The sequence below is a fragment of the Schistocerca piceifrons genome, chromosome 2, assembly GCF_021461385.2.
Source record: "Schistocerca piceifrons isolate TAMUIC-IGC-003096 chromosome 2, iqSchPice1.1, whole genome shotgun sequence".
Taxonomy (NCBI): Eukaryota; Metazoa; Arthropoda; class Insecta; order Orthoptera; family Acrididae; genus Schistocerca; species Schistocerca piceifrons.
The window spans coordinates 14465437-14491547 of NC_060139.1; the positions used below are offsets into that span (position 1 = coordinate 14465437).

At 44.8% G+C, this 26111-nt stretch overlaps 1 protein-coding gene and 1 pseudogene across 1 annotated transcript in view; one reads left to right on the forward strand and one right to left on the reverse strand.

Annotated features, from left to right (window-relative positions):
- The window catches only part of LOC124776221, a 709169-nt gene that overhangs the window by 243099 nt on the left and 439959 nt on the right, over positions 1-26111 (reverse strand). The window lies entirely within an intron of this gene.
- On the forward strand, positions 23900-24017 carry LOC124778558 (annotated as a pseudogene).

Consider the following 26111-nt stretch of genomic DNA (forward strand, 5'->3'; position numbering starts at 1 on the left):
TTCCCTCAGAGGGCATGGCCAGGGTAGGGGCCGGCGCCATGGCGAAACGAAGTTTTCCCTCAAGAAGGCGGCGACGGCGGCGGCCTCTCCGCTAATCACAAGTTTCTTTCGGCGGGCGCAGACATCAAAGCGGAGCGGCTCAGCTAATTAAGTCCGGCGACAACATCCCACCCCACCACGCCGCTGACTAATCCAGTTTTTCTCCCTTTTTTTCCCTTCTTTTCTTTACCTCCGCAGGCGCACACCAGAAAGGAGCGGAAGGCGGTTCAAGTTAGGTAAGGTTCTTTTAATTAAAAGGGACACGAGCTACAGATAGATCTCGACGCTCTGACAGCGATGTCTCCCTATTTTTAGATTGCCGGGTGTAAACTGAAACACTTAATTCTAGCGGTACTGACTTAACTGCTAGCAGAGAATGACCGAGACTTTTCTTTGACTGTCCGAATCGGACACAAAATCTTCTACTGCCACATCTGGTCAATGCGTAAACCTACATCTACATCTACATACATACTCCGCAATCCAGCATACGGTGCGTGGCGGAGGGTACCTCGTACCACAACTAGCATCTTCTCTCCCTGTTCCCCTCCCAAACAGAACGAGGGAAAAATGACTGCCTATATGCCTCTGTACGAGCCCTAATCTCTCTTATCTTATCTTTGTGGTCTTTCCGCGAAATATAAGTTCGCGGCAGTAAAATTGTACTGCAAGTTTAGCCTCAAATGCTGGTTCTCTAAATTTCCTCAGTAGCGATTCACGAAAAGAACGCCTCCTTTCCTCTAGAGACTCCCACCCGAGTTCCTGAAGCATTTCCGTAACACTCGCGTGATGATCAAACCTACCAGTAACAAATCTAGCAGTCGGCCGAAGTGGCCCAGCGGTTCTAGGCGCTTCAGTCTGGAACCGCGCGAACGCTACGGTCGCAGGCTCGAATCCTGCCTCGGGCATGGATGTGTGTGATGTCCTTAGGTTAGTTAGGTTTAAGTAGTTCTAAGTTCTAGGGGACTGATGACCTCAGATGTTAAGTCCCATAGTGCTCAGAAAGGATAATCTGCCAGGAAGTTTCATATCAGCGCACACTCCGCTGCAGAGTGAAAATCTCATTCTGTAAACACCCCCCAGGCTGTGGCTAAGCCATGTCTCCGCAGTATCCTTTCTTTCAGGAGTGCTAGTTCTGCAAGGTTCGCAGGAGAGCTTCTGTAAAGTTTGGAAGGTAGTTGACGAGATACTGGCAGAAGTAAAGCTGTGAGGACCGGGCGTGAGTCGTGCTTCGGTAGCTCAGGTGGTAGAGCACTTGCCCGCGAAAGGCAAAGGTCCCGAGTTCGAGTCTCGGCTTGGCACACAGTTTTAATCTGCCAGGAAGTTTCAAGGACAGAGGTAGTCGCAGGAGTAAAGATATGATGGCCTGACCGTTAGTCAAGCCTGGATAGCACAGGGCGCACAGTTTTTAATCTCCCAGGAGGTTTCATAATAGCGTGCACTCCGCTGCAGAGTGAAACATTCATTCTTAACTTTAAACTACCGTTACACTATTTTGAAAATGTATGGCGTCCTGCCCAATTCAGAAGACTGAAAAAGATGGACTGCTTCAGCAGCTTCCGAGATTACTGCATAGGCAGGCAAGTGCTGATGGCTCTCGCTCTTCCACCATAATCGAGTCCATCAACATGAGGTGGCTAATATGGGTTAGCCAAGGAGGTGGAAACGTGGTTCTACTATGGCAAGACTGCTTGATAGCTACAACAGGAAAACACAATTAATTAGCAGGAGTACAAAATGATGATGATGATGAAGCCCCATACTCCCTGACGGAGCGTAGGGGAACGATGCGGGAGACCCGCGCCGCCGTACTAGGCAAGGTCCTAGTGGAGGTGGTTTGCCATTGCCTTCCTCCAACGGTAATGGGGATGAATGATGAAGATGACACAACAACATCCAGTCATCTCGAGGCAGGTGAAAATCCCTGACCCCGCCGGGAATCGGACCCGGGACCCCATGCTCGGGAAGCGAGAACGCTACCGCGAGGCCACGAGCAGCGGACGAGTACAAAATAAGCAAGTATTTAGTACTTAACTTTGTTGTAGTCCATGATCAGTTGGTTGCCAATTATAGAAGACACGTCTAGACTAAGCGTCTGTAGAATGACATAATTTACAAGTCACAAATCCTGCAGTGACGAAGTAATCTGTCGCAATCTTGAATGCCGAATCCAGTGAATTTGAAGACTAACTTGGAACGGAGCTGCAAAGACCTGATGGCAGCAATGATCGAGAGAATCGCATCCGGCGGATCGATCTCTCAGGCGGCGGTTTGGTCGTATGACTGACGACATCACAGGTGCAGTTAGAATGTCTCGGAAAGAAAACTGTGAAAAATATCACCGAAGTCTGCCTACAGGCCCTGTTTGTCCTCCAAAGTTCTGGGACGTTGGCATAGAGCTATTACTGCGTAAGCTTCAGAGTACATCGCCTACGCCGACGATCTGGAACTCAACGGCTAATTCGAGGAAAGTAGAAGGGTAGTTCCTGAAATACTGGTGCATAGGAAACAAACTAACGACAGCAGAACACAAAACAGTTTATATGTTACTGAAAGCAAGTCTATGAAGAGCGCGAAACATCACGATCAGCATAAATTACCAACCTGCGAAAAGAAAGAAAGTATATAGGTACTTCGGTATAAACAGTGATGAAAAGCAAAACTTTCATTCATGTAGAAAGCGTCCATCAGAGAGGCATTAAAATTCTCAACTAAACACAACAATTGGCCCAAAAAAGATTGAGATGCCAATAACTGTAATAAGAATGTACCACAGCACTATCGTAATCGCTATTTTGGGCTACGGGTCGACCCTTTGGGCTCACAAAGCCAGAGAGCTATGGATGAGCAGGATCTACGGCGAGCACAGAAAGGGGTACAAAATGGCTCTGAGCACCATGGGACTAACTTCTAAGGTCATCAGTCCCCTAGAACTGAGAACTACTTAAACCTAACCAACCTAAGGACATCACACACATCCATGCCCGAGGCAGGATTCGAACCTGCGACCGTAGAAAAGTGTACATCTGCACCCGACAGGCGCATATAGAGCAACATAGACTGAGCCGCTGCTTGCTGTGTTAGGCTTGCTGCCTAGCCGTAAGAAAGACAGGTGCACAATATTGGCTCAAGAAGCGCGAATTTGATATGGTAAATAAGATACTGGGTAACGGACGCATCCAATAAAGGCGTGCACTGACGGAGAATGGCAGTAAATCTGGGACAGGGCAGAAACAGGAAGGACAGCTTACCAGTTCTTTCCTAACGTAAAAGAAAGAACAAGAACGACGTACTTACTTCCGACCAGTGGAGCTATACACTACCTATCGGGACATGGTTCGTATCGCAGCTACTTACTAAAAATACGACAGCGCACCGCAGACACTTGTGACAGTGGTGCAATCGGCAACTCGGGTCACATCATCTGGGAATGTGCCAGATGTTACAGACCATGACAAGAAGCGTTTCCTAATGGAATAGTCTATAATTAATAAGGAATGAGGAACTGTGGCGTAAGCTGAACTGGCGAACTGCAAGCCTGTATGGCTGACCGACAAGTATGAAGATGCCATACATCGTGATAAAGAGCCACATCATTTCAGGACATCTGTATACAATCTTCCGGAAGCAACGAGGAAATGAGCCTCGGGGAGGGCCAGGAAGGATTTCCTGAGACCCTGACAGCCATCTCTCAATCTCTAGACCTTGAGTGGCACAGCGACTCAGACCCTGTGAATTATGAGTTGCACCTCAGCGAGCCGGGGGTTAACTAGCAAGACAAACGAGGAATCCAGCTTGGTTATGATACCAACTGAAGTAGTGTAATGTAGTGCTGTGTCGTGTAGAGTTGTGCAGTAGTGCAGTCCAGAATTATAAATCACAAAATTTGTGACCTACCCATGTAGCTTAGTGAAGCAGGCCAACAGCAAGTGCCTTTTCGATCCCGGATGAACATATGCCCGTGCGCCAGGTAGTCATCTGACATTAAAGTTTTCTCTTGTCGGTGTTTATACCGAGGTACTTATATACATCACTTAAATAAGTCACAGCTGCAAAATACTAACGCGAATTCTTTACAAACGAATGGAAAAACTGGTAGAAGCCGACCCCGGGAAAGATCAGTTTGGATTCCGTAGAAATGTTGGAACACGTGAGGCAATATTGACCTTACGACTTATCTTAGAAGAAAGATCAAGGAAAGGCAAACTTACGTTTCTAGCATTTGTAGACTTAGGGAAGGCTTTTGACAATGTTGACTGGAATACACTCTTTCAAATTCTAAAGGTGGCAGGGGTAAAATACTGGGAGCGAAAGGTTATTTATAATTTGTACAGAAACCAGATGGCAGTTATAAGAGTCGAGGGGCACGAAACGGAAGCAGTGGTTGGGAAGGGAGTGAGACAAGGTTGTAGCCTCTCCCCGATGTTATTGAATCTGTATATTGAGCAAGCAGTAAAGGAAACAAGAGAAAAATTTGGAGGAGGAATTAAAATCCATGGAGAAGAAATAAAAACTTTGAGGTTCGCCGATGATATTGTAATTCTGTCAGAGACAGCAAAGGACTTGGAAGAGCAGTTGAACGGAATGGACAGTGTCTTGAAAGGAGGATATAAGATGAACATCAACAAAAGCAAAACGAGGATAATGGAATGTAGTCGAATTAAGTCGGGTGATGCTGAGGGAATTAGATTAGGAAATGAGACATTTAAAGTAGTAAATGAGTTTTGCTATTTGGGGAGCAAAATAACTGATGATGGTCGAAGTAGAGAGGATATAAAATGTAGACTGGCAATGGCAAGGAAAGCGTTTCTGAAGAAGAGAAATTTTTTAACATCGAGTATAGATTTAAGTGTCAGGAAGTCGTTTCTGAAAGTATTTGTATGGAGTGTAGCCATGTATGGAAGTGAAACATGGACGATAAATAGTTTAGACAAGAAGAGAATAGGAGCTTTCGAAATGTGGTGCTACAGAAGACTGCTGAAGATTAGATGGGTAGATCACATAACTAATGAGGAGGTATTGAATAGAATTGGGGAGAAGGGGAGTTTGTGGCACAACTTGACAAGAAGAAGGGACCGGATCGTAGGACATGTTCTGAGACATTGAGGGATCACAAATTTAGCATTGGAGGGCAGTGTGGAGGGTAAAAATCGTAAAGGGAGACCAAGAGATGAATACACTAAGCAGATTCAGAAGGATGTAGGTTGCAGTAGGTACTGGGAGATGAAGAAGCTTGCACAGGATAGAGTAGCTTGGAGAGCTGCATCAAACCCGTCTCAGGACTGAAGACCACAACAACAACAACAACAACAACAACCAGATTTCTGAACAACAACACGAAATCATTGCAAAGTTCTCTTTGTTTGCTTGCGTCCCATAAGCATTTATGAAATCTGGAATACTTTTACGGTTTGTTTCCAAATATTTCCGTAATTCTGCTGATGTGAGCACAAACTGTTAACTGCATCTTACCTTCAGCAGAATCGTTATTCAAACAAACTGCCATCAGCGCCAATATTTCTTCATTCATTACGTGTTTCTTACTGAAGACCACGACAGCAACAACAGCTTATATACTCCCTTTCGTTTCACAACTTGGTCACTTATTTTGATCGTGGCGTCTCTCGTTCTTGATAATGTTCCTTTCAGTAACATATGAACCTTTTTCTGTGCTGCTTTCGTTTGTTTTCTACGCACCAGTTACTTGGTCTTTCAAGAATTCCCCCACTGTCTTCCTCTAATTTAGCCCTTGAGCTGGCAGATCTTCCGAGTAGGCGATGGAGACTCGAGCGTTTGTTATCCGAGAACTGAGAAGCTGGATCAGTAATTGCTCTGGACCACAAACAGAGCCATGTGGGCAGTCTTTTTAATTGACATGACGGTCTGTGCAACAATATTTTAGGCTGTGATAGAGACACCGTGGACAGTGCATCTGTTTCGTTCTTTTATGTAGACCTTTTTCTCTTTAAAAGTATTCTTTTGTATAGATTTTTCCATTAAACACCACAATGCTCTATCTAACACACTTCAGGTGAATCATTTGGACTGTTCTATGTCTAAATAACAGACTAAAAGAAAATAGTAAATAAATAAATACACTCTCGAGAATCAGACTTACTGCGCCTGACTACACCTCCTCCTAAGTGATTTACGTTAAAAAATTGGGTGTAACTTTGGATGAGCATCTCAACTGGGTGGAGAATACAGTCGCAGTGTGTCGGAAGACTTCTGCTTGCCTCTATGCTCTCAAAAAGTTTCGGAACATATTTCCACAGGACTTGAAACGCCAGCTCGTGCAAGCACTCGTTCTACCGAACCTCCACTATTGTGATGTAATTCAACAAGGCACGAGTAGTGAAAACAAAAGACGGCTAGAAATAAACATGAATGCGTGTGTGCGTTACACCTGCAACATTCGCCGATATGATCATGTTAGTGCTTCATACTGCGAGCTAGGGTGGCTGCGGCCGGACAAATTGCGTGACTACCACACTCTATGTCTACTCCACCGACTCCTCGTCACGCAAGCACCCCAGTACCTTGCTTCAGAGATTAAACACCTGTCATGCCATCATAATCGAAACACGAGGTCACTCTTATTTGGTATCCTAACTGTGCCCACTCACAAAACAAAAACTTTTGCAAACTCGTTCTCAGTTGTCGCTGTCCGCCTCTGGAACAAACTGCCCCTTACCTTGCGCAAAATTCAATCCCCTGCTGCTTTTAAGAAGAAGCTGAAGCATTTCCTACTATCATCCTCATAACGTTCTCCACAAAATTAATGTACAAGGCCAATCCTCTCATCAGTCAAATAGCAAAGCTAGCGTCTCCTATCTTGCTCCTGAGATGCTTTCCTCTTCATCTATCTCTATTAGGCCGGTATTACACTATCAAATTTCTTTGTCAAAGATTTGATTAAAGATGTGATCAAATATTCCGTCAAATATATTTGACAAAGATCTTTGACGTTGCGCTAGAAGGGGTATTACACTGTCATCAAATTTTTCGTCAAAGTTCAAGATGGCTGACAACAACTTGTTATTAACCGCAGCAGTTGTACGTAACGCAATTGCATTGTGTGCACATGCGGAAAGGAAGTGGGGGGGGGGGGGGGGGGGGAATGAACCATACATACGAGGTTGACAGTATTAAATTCTTGGGATTACAACTTGATAATAAATTCAGTTGGGAGGAGCACATCACAGAACTGCAGAAACGCCTTAACAGATCTGTATTTGCAATTCGAGTGTTAGCAGACATAGGCAACATAAAATGAAAAAGCTTGCAAACTTTGCCTACTTTCACTCCATAATGTCATCTGGGATAATATTTTGGAGTAAGTCTTGAAGTCAAACAAAAGTTTTCAGAGTCCAAAAGCGTGTAATACGAATTATTTGTGGAGTAAATTCACGGACGTCCTGCAGAAACCTCTTCAAAGAACTGTATACTAACTACTGCCTCTCAGTATATTTACTCCTTAATGAAATTTGTCCTAAATAATATATCTCTTTTTCCAGCAAACAACTCAGTTCATATATACAATACCAGGAACAAAAAGGATCTGCACAAGGACTTAAAAGCACTTTCTTTAGTTCAAAAAGGGTTCCACTACTCAGGAACACTCATCTTCAATAACTTGCCAGAAAACATAAAAAATTTAGTTAGAAATAAAGATCAGTTTAAAAGGAGCCTGAAAGATTTACTAGTGGCCAACTCCTACTCCATTGGCGAAATTTTTAATAGAAACAAACGATGTATTGTATTTATTCATACTATTAGTATTGTTATTTCAGCTTAAAAAATCGACATGTTCCACATCCACGAGGATCTCCTCAGCACGGATCTATGGAACGAAAAACTAATCTATTCTGGGTGAAGCCGTGGGTTTTACGACGACACGATAAAAGCATTCAACAAAACTTGTTACGTGAGCTTACAGTGGAAGACGTCAAGTCGTACATCAATCACTTAAGAATGGATGAGCATACATCTCTGTATGTGCTCAATGAAGTGTATCCTCATATCACAAAGCACAATATTCGCTTTAAGAACTGCTACATCTTCAGAAGACAGGCTCACTGTAACACTCCGATTCCTTGCTACAGGAGAGGGTTATATGTTAGGTTAGGTCAGGTCAGGTCAGGTCAGGTCTCCAATCTTCTTTATCTATTTTTGTATTCAGGGTGCCTCACGTTGTAAAGCGCCTCATCAGCTTCAGACATCTCTATTAATTTTGTAATTGTCGGCACACACCAATTGTATTTACCGGCAATGGTTATAAAAACACTACAGACGACAGAACGCTGCAGCGATGCTAGCGCTCCATGTGGTAACATGTCACATTGCAGTGAACAGAAGACAAGCGATTTCTTTGATCAAATATACAGCGAGGCCCAAGATTTGATCAAATATTGGACGACATTTGACAAAGTTCCCTATTACACTATCAAATATATTTGACAAAGATATTGGACAAAGAAATTTGATAGTGTAATACCGGCCTTAGCCACGCAATCTTCTTTTCCTTTATATTTCCTTAATTATGTTCCATCATGCCTCTCTATTCTTCTCCTCCCTTCACCATCAGTCTCCCTCATACTTCCTGCTGCTAGCACTCCTATCTAAAATCTGTCTTTTCAATAATGTCTATTTATAACAGTACTTATGATCTACCAATATAAACTCTATATGTATGTATTTTTCCAGGTGTGCCTTTGTAATTGTTTATTTCACTTTTTATACTAGATGTAGTTTAACATGCCTACTAAAACATATGAATGTAAAATAAGTAGAATGCCAGGTCAGATGTAAGAGAGGGCCTGATAAATAAATTTACGTGTGCAATCAGGGCCGAGAGCCGTTCATTAGGAAAAACCAGACCCGGATGGTGTCGTGACGGAACACTTTGCTCTGACTAGCGCGTCGCTGAATGGCGGCGTGTGTGCGGCATTTAACCGAGCACGGCGCTGCGCGGTGCGGTGCGGCTGGGCACGGTGGATCCATCTGCGGAGGCGACTTCCCGTGTTGTGTCCGGCGGGATGACAAGGCACGCACGTGTCGCGGGGAGACGGCACCCACCCCGGCCCACGCGTCGCATGCAAATGAGGCGGGCCACCACTGCTACGGCTGCGTCCCGCTCTCGCCAGATAACGGCCGCGCTGACGGCTGGCCACTGGGGCACAGGGCACGTCCACACCGGGGATTCCCGTCCACTTGCAGGCGCTCACGTGCTCCCCAGAGCAAAGCACTGCCTTAAAGGATCTGCTGCGAGCACGACGCTTACCGACTATAGTGCGCGTCATTTACGACGGCGGCCGAGTTTAGGTTCGTTCTGCGCATCTGACGTCACAAAACACAGTCAGCCAATGAACAGAGAACGACGTTGCCATAGCCCGACTGCAGTGCTGAGCACCGACGAGTGTCTTCAGTTTTAGAAACGTTCAGTCAGAAATAAAGTAATTGAACAAAACCACTGTCTTGATAGCAGATATTCTTTTATAGAAAGTTTGGAAAAAGCATTCTTTATATCAATGGCTTCATATTCTATTAATTAATAAAACCAAACAAGCAATAATCCTCCTAATTCAGCGACAGCAAGGAAAGGTGTTTGTATCATTCTCACGAACCGCTTTTTCGCAATAAAGAACAGCGGTAATTGTCTATTTCCTATTGTACTTCGACGAAACGTGAGTAATTCATAGTCATACCAACAGTGTGTGTGTTGGTATTTTGCGTAACATTTTAGACCCCTCCAGGAATTCCGCCGAATGACGAGTTGCGTTAGCGTAATGGTTTAGGTGTTAGGCTGCCAAGCGGAAAATTCTGAGTTCAATCCCTGTTCGGTGCTTAATAGTTTGATTATTTGAAAACAATATCGAAGTGTTTTACTTCATGAATTTTATTCGTTTGAATGTAATTTTTTTAAATTTCTAGTGCTTTGTCTCTTCATTATAATCATATAAGTTTTCGGTTTTTCACAGCGATTCACAACAATGAAAGGTAAGGCACATACACAATAATACTCATGTTCTCTTTCTTGTTTTTGTTCCACAGTCGCAGTATTACCAATGCTACTGAAATATATTCCTCTTCTGTAACTGTAATAGGTGCCTTATATAGACCACACACGTTTTTCTCTTTTGAAGCATCTTCAGTGGACAGTATTTTGTCTCCTCCACTGCCAAGTCACCTTTCGTAGTTTTGTGCTGCGGTAACACAATATTCAACGTGTGTATCGGTTGTTCAGTGTTTTAGCAAATAAATGCTTTTTGTGTGTGCCACACACAAAAATTATTTGATGTAGCTCAGAGCACTTCACTGATACACAGTATATTCAAGTCCTAATGTTTTTGTAAATCCACAGTTTTGTTTCATGTATTTTGTCTGCTTCCTTCTGATTGAAGTGCTTTAAAATAAAGCCAAACGCGCCCAGTGTACATAAAAGTTTTATTACGGTCGCGAAAGACGTAATATTTCTCAGTATTACATAACACACCTTTCTGGTACTTAAATTAAATGGTTTTTTTTATACAGTAAATTGTATATGAAATTTAGGTATTTTTTCCACATTTCATTCTCAACATTGTGGGAACTAAAATCGGCCATACGGAAAGTATACGCTACGGACTTTTACCTCTGCAAAATCTTCAAAATTTCGTGCAATGGTTTACTACATTTAGTGCTGCACAATAACTGTGTTGAACATCGAAACAAAGTCATTTATAGGGGGAAGGTATCAGTCAAGAAGACGTATCCAATTTTTGGGTCAAATAGTTTTTGTGAAACCGAATGATAAGTGTATCAAAGCAGTCGGAACACCATGTTTCTGCACAGGAGAGTAGTGCAGTGATGACGCCGGACGGAGTGGCCGAGCGGTTCTAGGCGCTACCGTCTGGAACCGTGCGACCGCTCCGGTCGCAGGTTCGAATCCTGCCTCGGGCATGGATGTGTGTGATGTCCTTAGGTTAGTTAGGTTCAATTAGTTCAGAGTTATAGGGGACTGATGACCTCAGCAGTTAAGTCCCATAGTGCTCAGAGCCATTTGAACCATTTGAAGCAGTCATGACAAAATCGCGCACAGCGCGGAATGCGGGAACACGTCTCTGTAGCAGTGAAAGGGTTAATGCGGCCGTGGTGGCTTTACTTCATAAACTGCGCGCTCCCCCCTAAACGTAAGTTTGCGAACTATACTATACTATGGCGCTGCTTCTCTTGGCAAAAAAAAGCACTATGGGACTTAACATCTGTGGTCATCAGTCCCCTAGAACTTAGAACTACTTAAACCTAACTAACCTAAGGACATCACACACATCCATGCCCGAGACAGGGTTCGAACCTGCGACCGTAGCAGTCGCGCGGTTCCGGACTGAGCGCCTAGAACCGCGAGACCACCACGGCCGGCGAAAATGTTCAAATGTGTGTGAAATTTTGTGGGACTTAACTGCTAAGGTCATCAGTCCCTAAGCTTACTCACTACTTAACCTAAATTATCCAAAGGACAAACACACACAGCCATGCCCGAGGGAGGACTCTAACCTCCGCCGGGACCAGCCGCACAGTCCATGACTGCAGCGCCAAGACCGCTCGGCTGATCCCGCGCGGCTTCTCTTGGCGCGTGAGTCGTTTGCAACTGGCAACGCAGCAATCTCCCGCGTCTGGGCGGGCATGCGCGAGCAGCCAAGATAAAAGAATTGAACTATAGCACCTTACATTTATTTAAATTCGGCCTAGTAACAGCTAACTGACGTTACAATGCCCCCCCCCCCAAAGTAGGGTCGGCCAAGGCGCACCGAACTAAAGGCAAGCGAGATGAGCAGGCCGCGTCAGTGCTACCTAGACTGAGAAGGACTGTGCGCTGCCTACGAACAGCATGTTGGGTATACCAACAGTAGTCATAACGAAAGGAAGCGGCTTGTGTTGTGCCGAGCAAAGGCGTGCGTGAATGCTACACTGTGTAACTGTTCTATAATGGTATCAACTTGATTTCTGTGATACACAGTGTTAATTTGTGTTGGTGAGAGAGAAACTGCCGTACAGACGTTGAGTGACCGAGTGTAAAGGTAATTTTCCCACAGGCCCAAAAGCGCAAGTTTTTTCCTTTCCAAACTAAACTAAATGTCTTGTCGATAGGGCCTCCCGTCGCCTGGTGAAGGCTTTCGAGTTGACGCCACTCCGGCGACTTGCGCGTCGATGGGGATGAAATGATGATGATTAGGACAACACAATAGCCAGTCCCTGATCGGAGAAAATCTCCGACCCAGCCAGGAATCGAACCCGGGCCCTCGGGACTGACAATCTGTCGCGCTGACCACTTTTATTTTTATTATTATTATTATTATTATTATTATTATTATTAAATCTCATTTTGTCCGCTGTTGTTCGTTGCACCTGCTCGGGGCGGACGTCGTAAGACATCCGTTTAAGTTCGTTGTTGATCGATTAGCTCAGTTCTTTTTATTACAGAGGGCTGCTAACCCTCTGACCGAACACGCTGAGCTACCGTGCCGGCTTCGCGCTGTACCGAGTACCTCCGAGAAGTACCGAGCAAAGACGAAACAGGCCGAGCCTAGCCCCGCACGCGGCCAAGCCACCTAGAGAGAAGGCCTGTGCGCTGAGCAGCTTGCCTACCAAGAGTAGTCATATAGGTCTTTCTCCGCTCAGGGACTGGGTGTTGTGTTGTCCTAATCATCATCATTTCATCCTCATCGAGGCGCAAGTCACCGAAGTTGCGTCAAATCGAAAGACTTGCATCAGACGAGCGGTCTACCCGACGGGAGGCCCTCGTCACACGCCATTATTATTTTTATTCGCTATTTGTTCGTGGCGTAAAGGGCGTTCACAGATCCAGTGGCTGTTTGCAAAAAAAGAGGAAACCTAGCGGTCTACCGTCAGACGCCCTTACAAATGAATGATAGTGACAGAAGAGAAGCGAAAGACTTCTCAGTGTCTGTCGAGCAATATACAGCCGCATAATGGACGCGTGCCGCAGATATGCTACACAATAACACTGCAACACCATGGAGAGGCAATTAGTTGACGATGAAAGAGCAAAAATTTACAGTGATAGACAAAATTCATCGTTCTGTATATGAAGAAATACTTTGTGCTAAATTTGCAAGCCTGGAGCACGTGATGAAGTTTGTGGTACGAGTAGCAAATTTCCTGAAGTCGCACGCATTATTCTACAGTCAGTTGCAACAGTTTTCGATTGATCTGAAAAAAAATGGAGACTTTATGTGTGGTGTCACCGCCAGACACCACACTTGCTAGGTGGTAGCCTTTAAATCGGCCGCGGTCCATTAGTATACGTCGGACCCGCGTGTCGCCACTGTCAGTGATTGCAGACCGAGTGCCACCACACGGCAGGTCTAGAGAGACGTTCCTAGCACTCGCCCCAGTTGTACAGCCGACTTAGCCAGAGATGGATCACTGACAACTACGCTCTCATTTGCCGAGACGATAGTTAGCATAGCCTTCAGCTACGTCATTTGCTACGACCTAGCAAGGCGCCATAGCATGTGATATTGAGATTATAACATGTACCGTCAAGAGCGATGTACACCAATTGTGGATTAAAGTTAAGTATTATATCAACTACGTACTTTATTTGCTACTATTAATTCCCTTAACTGTTCCAGACCTCGCGCCAGTCAGCGTGTAATTAAACGCGTGCATTTCGGCCTCCTCTAGCAACACAGTGTTGGCTCTTCTGCCAACACTTCATTATGTATTACTGGAAAATACGTTGGTTAAGTCAGTGGGCATGCCTGAAATGATTTTCGATTTAAAACCTGTTATTGTTGAATTTATGAAGCGAAAAGGAGCGCAGGAACGAAAATCAGAATCTTGCATTTGAAGTGGACTTGGCTGCACTCTCTCCACAGTAAGACACCGCAAGGTGAGAAACAATTTCTTTCTGCTTTGGTGGGGCTGCATTTAAAAACAAAGTCGCGTTGTGCAAGCGACAAATTCTGACAACAAACACTGTCCAGTTTCCTAAACTCACTGATGTTATAAACAACGTGAGGTTTCAAAAAATTGTGCAAATGGCTCTAAGCACAATGGGACTACTTAAACCCAACTAACCTAAGCACATCACACACATCCACGCCCGAGGCAAGATTCGAACCTGTGACCGTAGCAGCCGCGCTTCCGGACTCAAGCGCCTACAACCGCTTCGTCACAGCAGCCGCCAAAACGTGAGGCTTAAAACATTCGTTACGGCCCTGAAAGAATTACTAGGATAGTTTTCTAAACGTTTTTAGGCACTGCTAGTTAAACACCTGTATTCACGGTGTTTTCGAGACTGTTTGCCGGTTCAGTTGAAAATGCGTCTGCGCATGTGCAGGTGTAACTAACTGATCAGCAGAATAATTCCCCGAATGAGATTTTCACTCTGCAGCGGAGTGTGCGCTGATATGAAACTTCCTGGCAGATTAAAACTGTGTGCCCGACCGAGACTCGAACTCGGGACCTTTGCCTTTCGCGGGCAAGTGCTCTACCATCTGAGCTACCGAAGCACGACTCACGCCCGGATCTCGTCGAGATACTGGCAGAAGTAAAGCTGTGAGTACCGGGCGTGAGTCGTGCTTCGGTAGCTCAGATGGTAGAGCACTTGCCCGCGAAAGGCAAAGGTCCCGAGTTCGAGTCTCGGTCGGGCACACAGTTTTAATCTGCCAGGAAGTTTCAGAATAATTCCCATTTAAAAGACAAATTCTTTTGCGTTAAAACTGCCTAAGACGTCAACGTCGTTTTCATCAGCAACAGTTTCGACGTTTCTACAATGAAGTTACAAACGTGACAAATTATTTTGATCAACAGGTGTGTGTGTGTGAACGGCATTTTCGGTTATGAAACTAAATAATTCACGATTATGTGGCATCTTGAGTGCGGGAATCTGTGAAATTGTCTACGTCTGTCCGTATGCACACTTTGTGCTCCAGGACACAAAAAATAAGGAAGTAATAGTGAAAACTTGTTTTGCTTGTGATATATGTTGTTGACAAATATGAAACCAACTCGCACGGAGTGCGTCTGTATTTGCGCTTGAAATGCGGCACGTTCGCCGTTTTCCCCTCTTACCCTCCTCAGCGTCAGACACCGTGGTGTGGAAGTGGAGGGAGTGTACAGCCAGGCGAGAAAGCTGTATAGCACGCAAACCATAGTCCAGCTCGCGTGCCGAGTTCTTGCCAGTCACTGCCCTAAAGGATACAGTGAAATTATCTACAGGTAAAAACCAAGCCATTCGATTATGACTGATCGTTTCCGTCATCACTATATCGCTACATTAATAATACATTAGCAATCAATGATTATCTGATTACGCAGTCCAAAGATGAATACATTTCTGCCTTCCCTTCGTTGGTCTACGCTGCAACTGCCCCGTGCACTGTTCCGATATGTGATTAAAAGCACTATAATACCCTCTTTGCTTGAAGCTGTAAGATGTCCTGCTTCCCGACTCGTCCCGTGGAAACCTCCGCTGACTTAACGGCGCCCCGTATCAACTCGCCCTCAGTCGTTGATCACCGGTAACTGGAGTGTCGCCACCCAACGGCAAGTGCTGACAGTTACGAGGGATATGGACGCTACAAGCAATTTCCGTAACTGAATATAACTTTGAGCGAGAGAGTACGTTGCTAGTCTGAGAAACACTTCATTCAGATTTGGTTGAAGACGGCTTGTGTATTGAGTCTGCTGTTTCGTGTCTACAGAAATCACGGGCAAAGTGCAATGGCTGAGGCGCATCGACTTCTTCGGTGAGCACCTTAATGTGTGGACTGTACGAGCTGCTTTTCGGAGGATACGCTGTGCCGTAGGGTTCTTTAGACTTTGTGTTTCAGACTTGATTTACCACTAGTGTTCTTTAGAAAGAGTTTACCGGTCGCGACGACTTTCATTGGTAAATCTGTTTATGTCACTAATATAAGAACACGAGGCAATACCGACCCTCTGCCTTGTCTTAGAAAATAGGTTAAGGAACGGCAAACCTACGTTTACAGCACTTGTAGACTTGAAGAAAGCTTTCGACAAACTTAAGTATAACACCCTCTTCGAAATTCTGAAGGTAGCAGAGATGAAATACAAGGAGTGGAAGACTACTATCAACTTGTACAGACATCAGACGGCTGTTATAAGAGTCGAGGGGCATGAAAGAGAAACAGTGGTTGAGAGGAGACTGAAAAAGAGTTTTAGGCTATCACCGATGTTATTCAATCTGTACATTGAGCAAGCAGTAACGGAAACCAAAGAAAAACTTGGATAAGTAATTAAAGTTTTCTAGAAGAAATGATCAAATGTTCTTTCGGGAGGTCATGATAAAGAAGACGCCCTGCACAAGATACTGTGTCGTTCCCTTACTTTACGGAGGACCAGTCACAGTCCCGCGACGTCGATATACGATTTTCGTGGGTCTCTCTCAATCAGTCGAAGTGCTAATCCATTGTGATCTATTGACGCGATGCTGGAAATACTACCAGTTACGTGGGAGCACTCGCATACGACTTGGGTTGGATGTGGGGGGTAAACATGTTTCAGGTTTTTAAGGCATGCGTAAACCTAGTTTTACGCAACGCGATCAGATAATTCAGCACTACTGTTTATCATTCTCATTAAATAACGACATATTTGGATTACAAGTTGCAGATACCTGATGCATTTTAAATATTTCACAAGAAATGCCTGTTCTGTCAACGTTCCACAACTTCTTATTTTACACGATATACATGTTTATTTTCTAGGGCGCGTACTTCCTGTTCTAGGTCCTATGGTAGCAAGTAGCATCGGACTGTCAATAAGTTACAGCAAGAATGTATGTTTGTAGCCTGTAATTTCCCTTGCATACTACACTATCGCTGTCTCATATCAGCATTTAATTTATTCGTTACATGCTGCATGATCTGAACGTATTTCGATTTAGAAATTAAGAATTTACGGTGCTTGTAGATCCTTTGTTTCATGGAACAGAAAGTATGAGTAACGTCTTTGAAACAGAAAAGGTTTGGAAATCAAAAGCTATGTTCTGAAAGTAAAAATCTGTGGAACGTTGGTACCGAAGTGTACCTTCTTGCGTACAGTAACTATCAGTTGTGCAAATAAGAAAACCTCCTGAAGACTTTTGTGACTTTCCTGTTGAACCGCAAAAACCTGCAATATTAAATAAAACCGTTTAAGAGAAGTTCGTGTTGGTAGCGAACTACTAAGAGAATAACGTGGGAAAACGTAAAGTTCTGGTTGCCGCCTAACCTTGTTAAAAGAGAGAGGGATACCATTTCCTGTTTTCGGTGTAGAATTTGTTCCGTTGCGCCTCCTCCGCGGGCGCAGGAGCCGAGAGCCCGCCTGAAAGAGCTGCTGGTGTCTCAGGGACGCGCCGAAGCGCAGCCGCTCTCGACTCGAGAGGGTTTTGTTGTCTCGAGCGCGTGATACGGCGCGCATGCAGGCGTTTTATCTCCAGAGGAAATGCGGGTGTGCCCTCGCAACGGTCGGCGTCGAAAATAATTACGAAAACAGCCGCCAGCATTCTACAGGCCGTATTTCCAACCGAGGTCGCGTTCGTTACGTTAAATTCTGCGGAACGTATCTTCAGAAAGGAGAATAAGCACTGAATTGCTTACAGTTTCTGGGCCCTGCGTGGGGGACGAAACAGCTTCCGTCTGTGATGCCTCGTCTCCCTGACGTGAAATTGTGGAGCTTTAGGTCGCCATTTCAGTTAGGGCAATCTCCAACCGAAAAAATTAAGTGGCTTTCCTGGGACATGATTCGATAGCGCATGACTGGTGGCAACGACAACATTAATTTTCTACTAACTGTATTTAGAACGTCAAATCAGATATTTATCACTTATGCAGCCGATCTTCTACACGGTGTACGACGTTAAGTAAATATAAAATCGTTACTCAGGAAAACTGTGGCATAAACTGCCTGTGAGTTTTCGTGGCTGTGACGGAAATTTATTTGCAGATACGGCCGCAAACAGTTTCATAATTCCAGAATGATGTTTTCACTCTGCAGCGGAGTGTGCGCTGAAATGAAACTTCCTGGCAGATGAAAACTCGGGACCTTTGCCTTCGTTTTAGTTTCATAATTGTTTAAATTAAGAGTTTTTATTGATTCAATACATACTGTACTATGCGTTTCAGGCTTTCGTTCATCAAAAAAAAAAAAATGGCTCTGAGCACCATGGGACTTAACATCTGAGGTTATCAGTCCCGTAGAACTTAGAACTACTTAAACCTAACTAACCTAAGGACATCACACACAGCCTTGCCTGAGGTAGGATTCGTACCTGCGACCGTAGCGGTCGCGCGGTTCCAGACTGAAGCGCCTATAGCCGCTCGGCCACCACGGCCGGCTTGGTTCATTATCACCAGCATCATTATATCCAATGAAAACATTTTATATACTAATCTGTTCTGCTTTAATGTAACCTATTGCAGCAATCTTTTTGTCGTCTTGTCGCCCCCCACCTGTTATAGGTAGCTAAACTGCTGCATCTGATGCAGAGTTTCCGTTTCTTCATCAAGAGGGCACCCGCTAAAGTCATCCACCCAGATATCGCAAAGCACAAAACAACAACACAAAACATTCAAACAAATTGATGGCTAGAATTGGTTAAGTTATGGTGGTACATCACCGTCATTATCATCAACATCATCAGCCACTGGATGTCCACAGCTACATGTAGCCCTTCTATACACTTTTCCACGCTATACAACGTTCAGCACACCTGCTTTTATTACGTGTTTTGTAATGTTACTTGCCCACCTTCCACTAGGTCGTTACCTAAGTATTCTTACCTCCTTGAATCCAACGAAAAACTTATTCAGTTCATCTACCACCTATTCGCCTCACTACATACCCTGTCCACTCCAGTCTTTTCCATAAACCATTTGTCTCTCTCCTAGTGATTGTCCACATGCACCTCTCCAATGCTTGCCTCATAATCATGTGGCCTAGTAGTGAGACATTCGTCTCGCATCCGAAAGAACAGCGATTCAATGGCCCATCTAGCAATACCAATAAAAGTTTCCCACCGTTTCCCTACACTGTTTACGGAATATGCAGGAACAGTTCCTTTGGAACGACATGGCCAGTTTCCTTCCCATTATCACTCATACGAAAACTGTGCACCACCTCTACATCTACATCTACATCTACATCAACATCGACATGGATACTCTGCAAATCACATGTAAGTGCCTGGCAGAGGGTTAAATCTTAATGACGTGATTGTCCTTTTTCAGTGTTCACTGAGCTAAACTAAGTGTATCAGTCGTTTGCACGACAAGAGTCAGCGTCCTAGCGCCATAACCCAAAAGTGACACTACACTAACAACAAACTTTCCTTTTGACAGAAAACAGAAGCTTCATTTCGAAAATCTGATATGGTTTATCACCAGCACTCGAAGTCATTTTAGCTCTTCTACTTATTTTTTTAAAGCCTGTGCAGTCGTAGATGGCCTAAATTTAACAACTTATCAACAGGCTCCTAGGATGAATATCACATTGATACACGTTTAATTTTGCTGGACATACTATACACTACTGTAAATGATTTCTAGACCTAGTTTCAAACTCCCTGTACCAAGCTTTTCGATTTACTGTTGCCGGCCGCTGTAGCCGAGCGGTTCTATGCGTTTCTATCCGGAACCGCGCTGCTGCTACAGTCGCAGGTTCGAATCCTGTCTCGGCCATGGATCTGTGTGATGTCCTTAGGTTAGTTAGGTTTAAGTAGTTCTAAGCCTAGGGGACTGATGACCTCAGATGTTAAGTCCCATAGTGCTCAGAGCCATTTTTTGGACTTAACATCTGAGTTCATGAGTCCCCTAGACATCACACACATCCATGCCCGAGGCAGGATTCAAACCTGCGACCGTAGCAGCAGCGCGGTTCCGCACTGAATCGCCTAGAACCGCACGGCCACAACGGGCGGCCACATTTTCTGTAATTATCGTACGGCGCAGGTAAGAAAGTCAATAACTTATCACACCGTCAGCACGCTACATGATTCTATTTTCTTTGTTATACTGCTCCGAAAAGGTCGTGATCGCAAGAGTGTCACAAATAACGTTATCATTTGTGCGCCTGTAACTGTGAAATGGAAATGCCGTGCGGCTAGGGCCTCCCGTCGGGTAGACCGTTCGCCTGGTGCAAGTCTTTCGAGTTGACGCCACTTCGGAGACTTGCGTGTCGTTGGGGATGAAATGATGATGAAAGACACACAACACCCATTCATCACGAGGCAGAGAAAATCCCTGGCCCCGCCGGGAATCGAGCCCGGGACCTCGTGCGCGGGAAGCGAGAACGCTACCGCAAGACCCACGAGCTGCGGACTGTAACTGTGAAAAAAGAGATTGGCAGCGCCGTCTGTCTGAGAACAAATTATAATCAAATGGACATGTGCGAACACAGTGGAAATCTTTCCCATACTAGTAAACGCTGCCAACAGCGGCAAGTTGTTGTCATTCGCGCTGCCATTAGCCAATGTCGCCGCTTTTTTCCGCTGCTGTTCTCGCCTGCTGGTCCAGTAGAAGCAGCGCCCGCTCGCATTGTGAGAAGAACGCGGCCACGCCGCGGAACGGGGTCACAGCCGGGCTGGTGGGTCAGCGTGGCGGATCTCTGCGGGGGCGTCTGACCCCGGGTCAAGGAGAGCCGAGCCTAAGCGTGGGTCGGAGTGGCGGGAGGGGGCGGGGGGGGGGCTCTTCGTGCCTGAGACTGGCAGCAGTCAGGTAGCTGCACCAAGTGCTCAGGGCAATACAGGTGTTACTGCTAAAGTGTCCAGTTTTACACTCTACGTCAGATAGAAATGCGTGGTATACGGCGATTCGGAAAAATATATTGGATTATTGATATGACATTTATTTCGTTTATTTACTTAACCACTCTAGCCCGTAAAAACACGCACACTTACAGGTCAGTTTACAATCATTACACAGTGCTTCTTTTCTATAAAGATTGTTGGACGAAGCTTACGAAATAAAGAACGGCACCACTGCACCACCACCCGACAACTAGCATCGGTCAAGTGACCATCTTCAGCTCACGCATTAACACTACAGAAGCAACTTTCATTAAAGTTACTTGTTGTCAAAATTATAACAGCCGCGCAGATGTTGCAACTAAAAGCAATTATACAGCGCCTGACAAACAAGAGAGAAGCACTCACGAGACATGGACGAATGTCACTGCAACCATGAACCTGTACATATCATCCGCACGTACGAGGTGCGAGAGAAAAGTAACGAGACAGATTTTTTTTATCTACGACAGTTTTTATTTTTTTCATACAACAATATTGTCCCTTTCAAAGTAGTTCCTTTCAGCAGCTACACACCGGCGGAGTCGTTACCAGTCTTCGTAGCAGCGTTTCTCATTCATATGAATGTATTGCATATTCCCAAAATGACGTCCATTTATCAAACATCCCCTTAGAAAAACTTATCAATTACTGTGCTACTTCTACTTTCTTTGATACAGAGACAGCTGAGTAATTTTGGTAAACATTTTTGGAATACAGTGATCAATTAATTGTTATATTTAGATTAAAGTTCAGTCTTGATCACGTTATGTCTGTTTTAATGAGTAACCGGGTTCGGTTTTTTCTATAAAACCATCATCAGACCCGTTGGCTCCCTTGGGTTGGTAGGTGGAGCTCTCCTTGCTGCTCGTGCTCGGGAAGCGAGAACGCTACCGCGAGACCACGAGCAGCGGACGGTCTTATAAATACTATGTTCGAATTTTTGTTAGAATACGGGAATGTCGTAAGTATATTAGTCAAGTGTCCATAATGCCTGCTTCTATTTGTTTTCTGTCAAATGTGCTGTCAACCAAAAAATCTTGGAGTAAAACAATATGAGTTGAAGGATCTGCTTTTTGCTGAAGATAACTCCTGGCGCAGTTGCAGCAAATGAAAGCAGCTGAGCGATGTTCCATTTTTTTCCCAATTACACTACTGGCCATTAAAATTGCTACACCAAGAAGAAATGTAGATGACAAACGGGTATTCATTGGACAAATATATTATACTAGAACAGTCATGTGATTACATATCCACGCAATTTGGGTGCATAGATCCTGAGAAATCAGTACCCAGAACAACCAACTCTGGCCGTAATAACGGCCTTGATACGCCTGCGTATTTAGTCAAATAGAGCTTGGATGGCGTGTACAGGTTCAGCTGCTCATACCACAGTTCATCAAGAGTAGCGACCGGCGTATTGTGACGAGCCAGTTGCTCGGCCATCATTGACAGGCGTTTTCAATTGATGAGAGATCTGGAGAATGTACTGGCCAGGGCAGCAGTCGAACATTTTCTGTACCCAGAAAGGCCCGTACAGGACCTGCAACATGCGGTCGTGCATTATCCTACTGAAATTTGGGGTTTCGCAGGGATCGAATGTAGAGCAGAGCCACGGGTCGTAACACATCTGAAATGTAACGTCCACTGTTCAAAGTGCCGTCATTGCGAACAAGAAGTGACCGAGACGTGTAACCAATGGCACCCCATGCCATCACGCGGGGTGATACGCCAGTATGGCAATGACGAATACATGCTTCCAATGTGCGTTCACCGCGATGTCGCACCCAGGTTCGTCGTTGAGTTCACCATCGCAGGCGCTCCTGTCTGTGATGCAGCGTCAAGGGTAATCGCAGCCATGGTCTCCGAGCTGACAGTCCATGCTGCTGCAAACGTCGTCGAACTGTTCGTGCAGATGGTTGTTGTCTTGCAAACGTCCCCATCTGTTGACTCAGGGATCGAGACGTGGCTGCACGATCCGTTACAGCCATGCGGATAAGATGCCTGTCATCTCGACTGCTAGTGATACGAGGCCGTTGGGATCCAGCACGGCGTTCCGTATTACCCTCCAGAACCCACCGATTCCATATTCTGCCAACAGTCATTCGATCTCGACCAACGTGAGCAGCAATGTCGCGATACGACAAACCGCAATCGCGATAGGCTACAATCCGACCTTTATCAAAGTTGGAAACGTGGTGGTACGCATTTCTCCTACTTACACGAGGCATCACAACAACGTTTCACCAGGCAACGCCGGTCAACTGCTGTTTGTGTATGAGAAATCGGTTGGAAACTTTCCTCATGTCAGCACGTTGCAGGTGTCGCCACCGGTGTGAATTCTCTGGAAGGCTAATCATCTGCATATCACAGCATCTTCTTCCTGTCGGTTAAATTTCGCGTCTGAAACACGTGATCTTCGTGGTGTAGCAATTTTAATGGCCAGTAGTGTAACTTGTTAAGTTCCTTTTTAGACATCCCGACCCTTTCTCTCAAAAATACACATTAAGATACACATAATACCCGAGTGTGAAAAGGTGTTTCAAGAGTGTTTATAAGAGAAAGACGATTCATTTTGCATTCACAACCAAAGAACGGTTTAGTTTCATAAACTACTGCATGTGCAAGTGCATCCTTTCCATAGCTGGTTGTGCATCACTTTAAATTTCGGTATAGTGGCAACCTACTCGTAGCATGAGACTGTGAGCCACAGTATTTTGCTGTTTCCACCTGCCGCGGGCTCTGTCATTTACGCACCGTTACAGCTTTCGCCATAGTTCTCTGGGTTGGAGCTGTGTTGCCTGCACAATGGCTCCGATTACAATGGTTTCTGACACAAAGGCATCTGCGTCCTACAGCCGCACTCGCAGAGGCACTTTAACTTGCGATATGAAAGGAGAAACGAGAATGTTGGTGGGTCGCCAGGCAGAACATATGTCGAAAGGGCATACTAGATTAATATGGTCTCGACATATTCTCACTGATATTTCTCAGATCGGCAGCCTGTTCTTCTACGCTGAAAGCACTTTAAAGTTCTTATTTTGATTCTCTCTATTATTTAATGGGGGCAACGGCCTTGCCGCAGTGGATACACCAGTTCCCGTCAGATCACCGAAGTTAAGCGCTGTTGGGCGTGGCCGGCACTTGGATGGGTGACCGTCCGGGCCGCCATGCGCTGTTGCCGTCTTTCGGGATGCACTCTGCCTCGTGATGCCAATTGAGGAGCTACTCGACAGAATAGTAGCGGCTCCGGTCACAGACAACGACCGGGAGAGCGGTGTGCTGACCACACGCCCCTCCTATCCGCACACTCAGCTGAGGATGAAACGGCGGTCGGATGGTCCCAATGGACGACTTGTGGCCTGAAGACGGAGTGCTATTATTCAATGAGCATTTTATTAATGTGATTGCGTATTATTGTTAATTTATTTTTATTTATGGTTTGGTTTAGCGATTCCTTTTAAATGTTTACTCCTTTTATTTGAGTCCTTTTAATTATGTTTGCGGTGGTTGTGAAGTCTATATTGCTTACTGTTCTCCGTAATTTAAAGAATACGGTAATACCGCATTTGTTTCGCAGCAGCAGATCTCGTTGAGTCTCCTTGCTGGAACTTCTCCACCTGAAGTCGCTAAAGATAATTTATGGCTCTACGGAAATCGATAGGTACAGCCAAGTGCCATGCTGTGTCATCTGTGTGGAATGTGGCGTCCAACTCTAGTCCGTGAAATTATTTAGGTCTTCGGAGAAATATTCTCGACGAATTCCAAAACCGTGTAAAACTGCAGGTGCGCACCATCAGACCACACAACACTTCCGAACGACTAGCGTCGTTATAATCATTGAATATTTCTTTTGAAATGATCAAGGGTTATGAACTCTACGAATCTGGTACTTCTTTTGTGCTTTTATATGTATTTAACTTCTGCAATACCATAAAACATACATTACTGCCTTAATGGCGGCTTCCAACAATCTCCTCTCAATCCGACATAGAACATCTCTCTTCCAATGTCCAACATGGAATAGTTATCTCTTTGCCGTAGCTTAATACAGTCTGTATATCTTTGTTATCGAGTTGGCACGGAGATGCTTAAATTCCACAGAGTATTTATCTCTCGCGCAGGTTCTTTACATTTATCGTCGTGTTAATAGTCCGTCGCACATTGTTTATTGGTTTTGGCATCACAATACGTTACAGCATTCTGATGACTCGCGTCCATCCGGTTTTTTTATTTATGTTAATCGTAGTGGCGCGAGTCCGTAATCTAGCAATCAAATTAAGACTTCGCTGATGAATTTTTTTAACAACATTAAACTACAAAACTGAAGAGAATAGTTAAAAAAATTCCAGTGTGAATTCTCGCTCCGCTGCAGAATTTGCGCTAGTTCCAAAATTCCTGGCAGATTAAAACTGTGTGACGGGCTGGGACGCGATCTCCGAAACCTTTGCCTATCGTGGGCAAGTGCTGTGCCGATTAAGCTAGCCAGGCACGGCTACCCTGCCTCTTCCAGTAGTGCCAGTCCCGTAAAGGAACTTCCGTGAAATTTGGAAAGTAGCAGAGAGGCACTGGCGGAAGTAAAGCCGTGACGGCGTCTCGAGAGACGTACCTGACTTTCTCAGTTGGAGGACCGTTTTCCTGTGGAAGACTAAGGTTCGGGTTTCGAGATCCGGTCCAGCACACGTTTTTGATCTATTAAGGAATTCTGAGTGACAAGCCATTCTTCCTGTGACACAGAAATTTAAAATGTCAAGAGAAACGAACCCAGATCCCCAGCCGTACAACTAGCGACAAAGAAAATCGAAGAACAGAACAGAAAAGCGGCGGTAAATTAAAATACCAAACTCTTATTGATAAAGTAGGATATATAGAATTTTCGAATTTCAGCCGTTCGGCATTTATTCAATGGAAGAGATGTTTCACAATAGCGAAGGTCAACAAGCGCTCATAACTCTTTATGTATGCATTTTAGAGCCCACGCTTGTTTACTAGACTTTTTACTATCCGTACTTCCTCTGAAAGTTGCCTGCCCTTAATCTTACCAATACGCGTACCGGTACACATATTCCGCAGTCAGAACGATTTTCACTTACAACTTTCGACTCGGTTTTTTCCGACTCAGCGTCCCTCGCATCAGTTTGATACATTTACTCTTGTCCAAAATCCCTGAAAGTTTGTAACATCATCACGGGATCACCCTGTTCATGGCGACTACATTGTCTTACGTAGCCGTAGAACGTCTCAAACGGACATTCTAACTCTAATGTTAATCATTCTT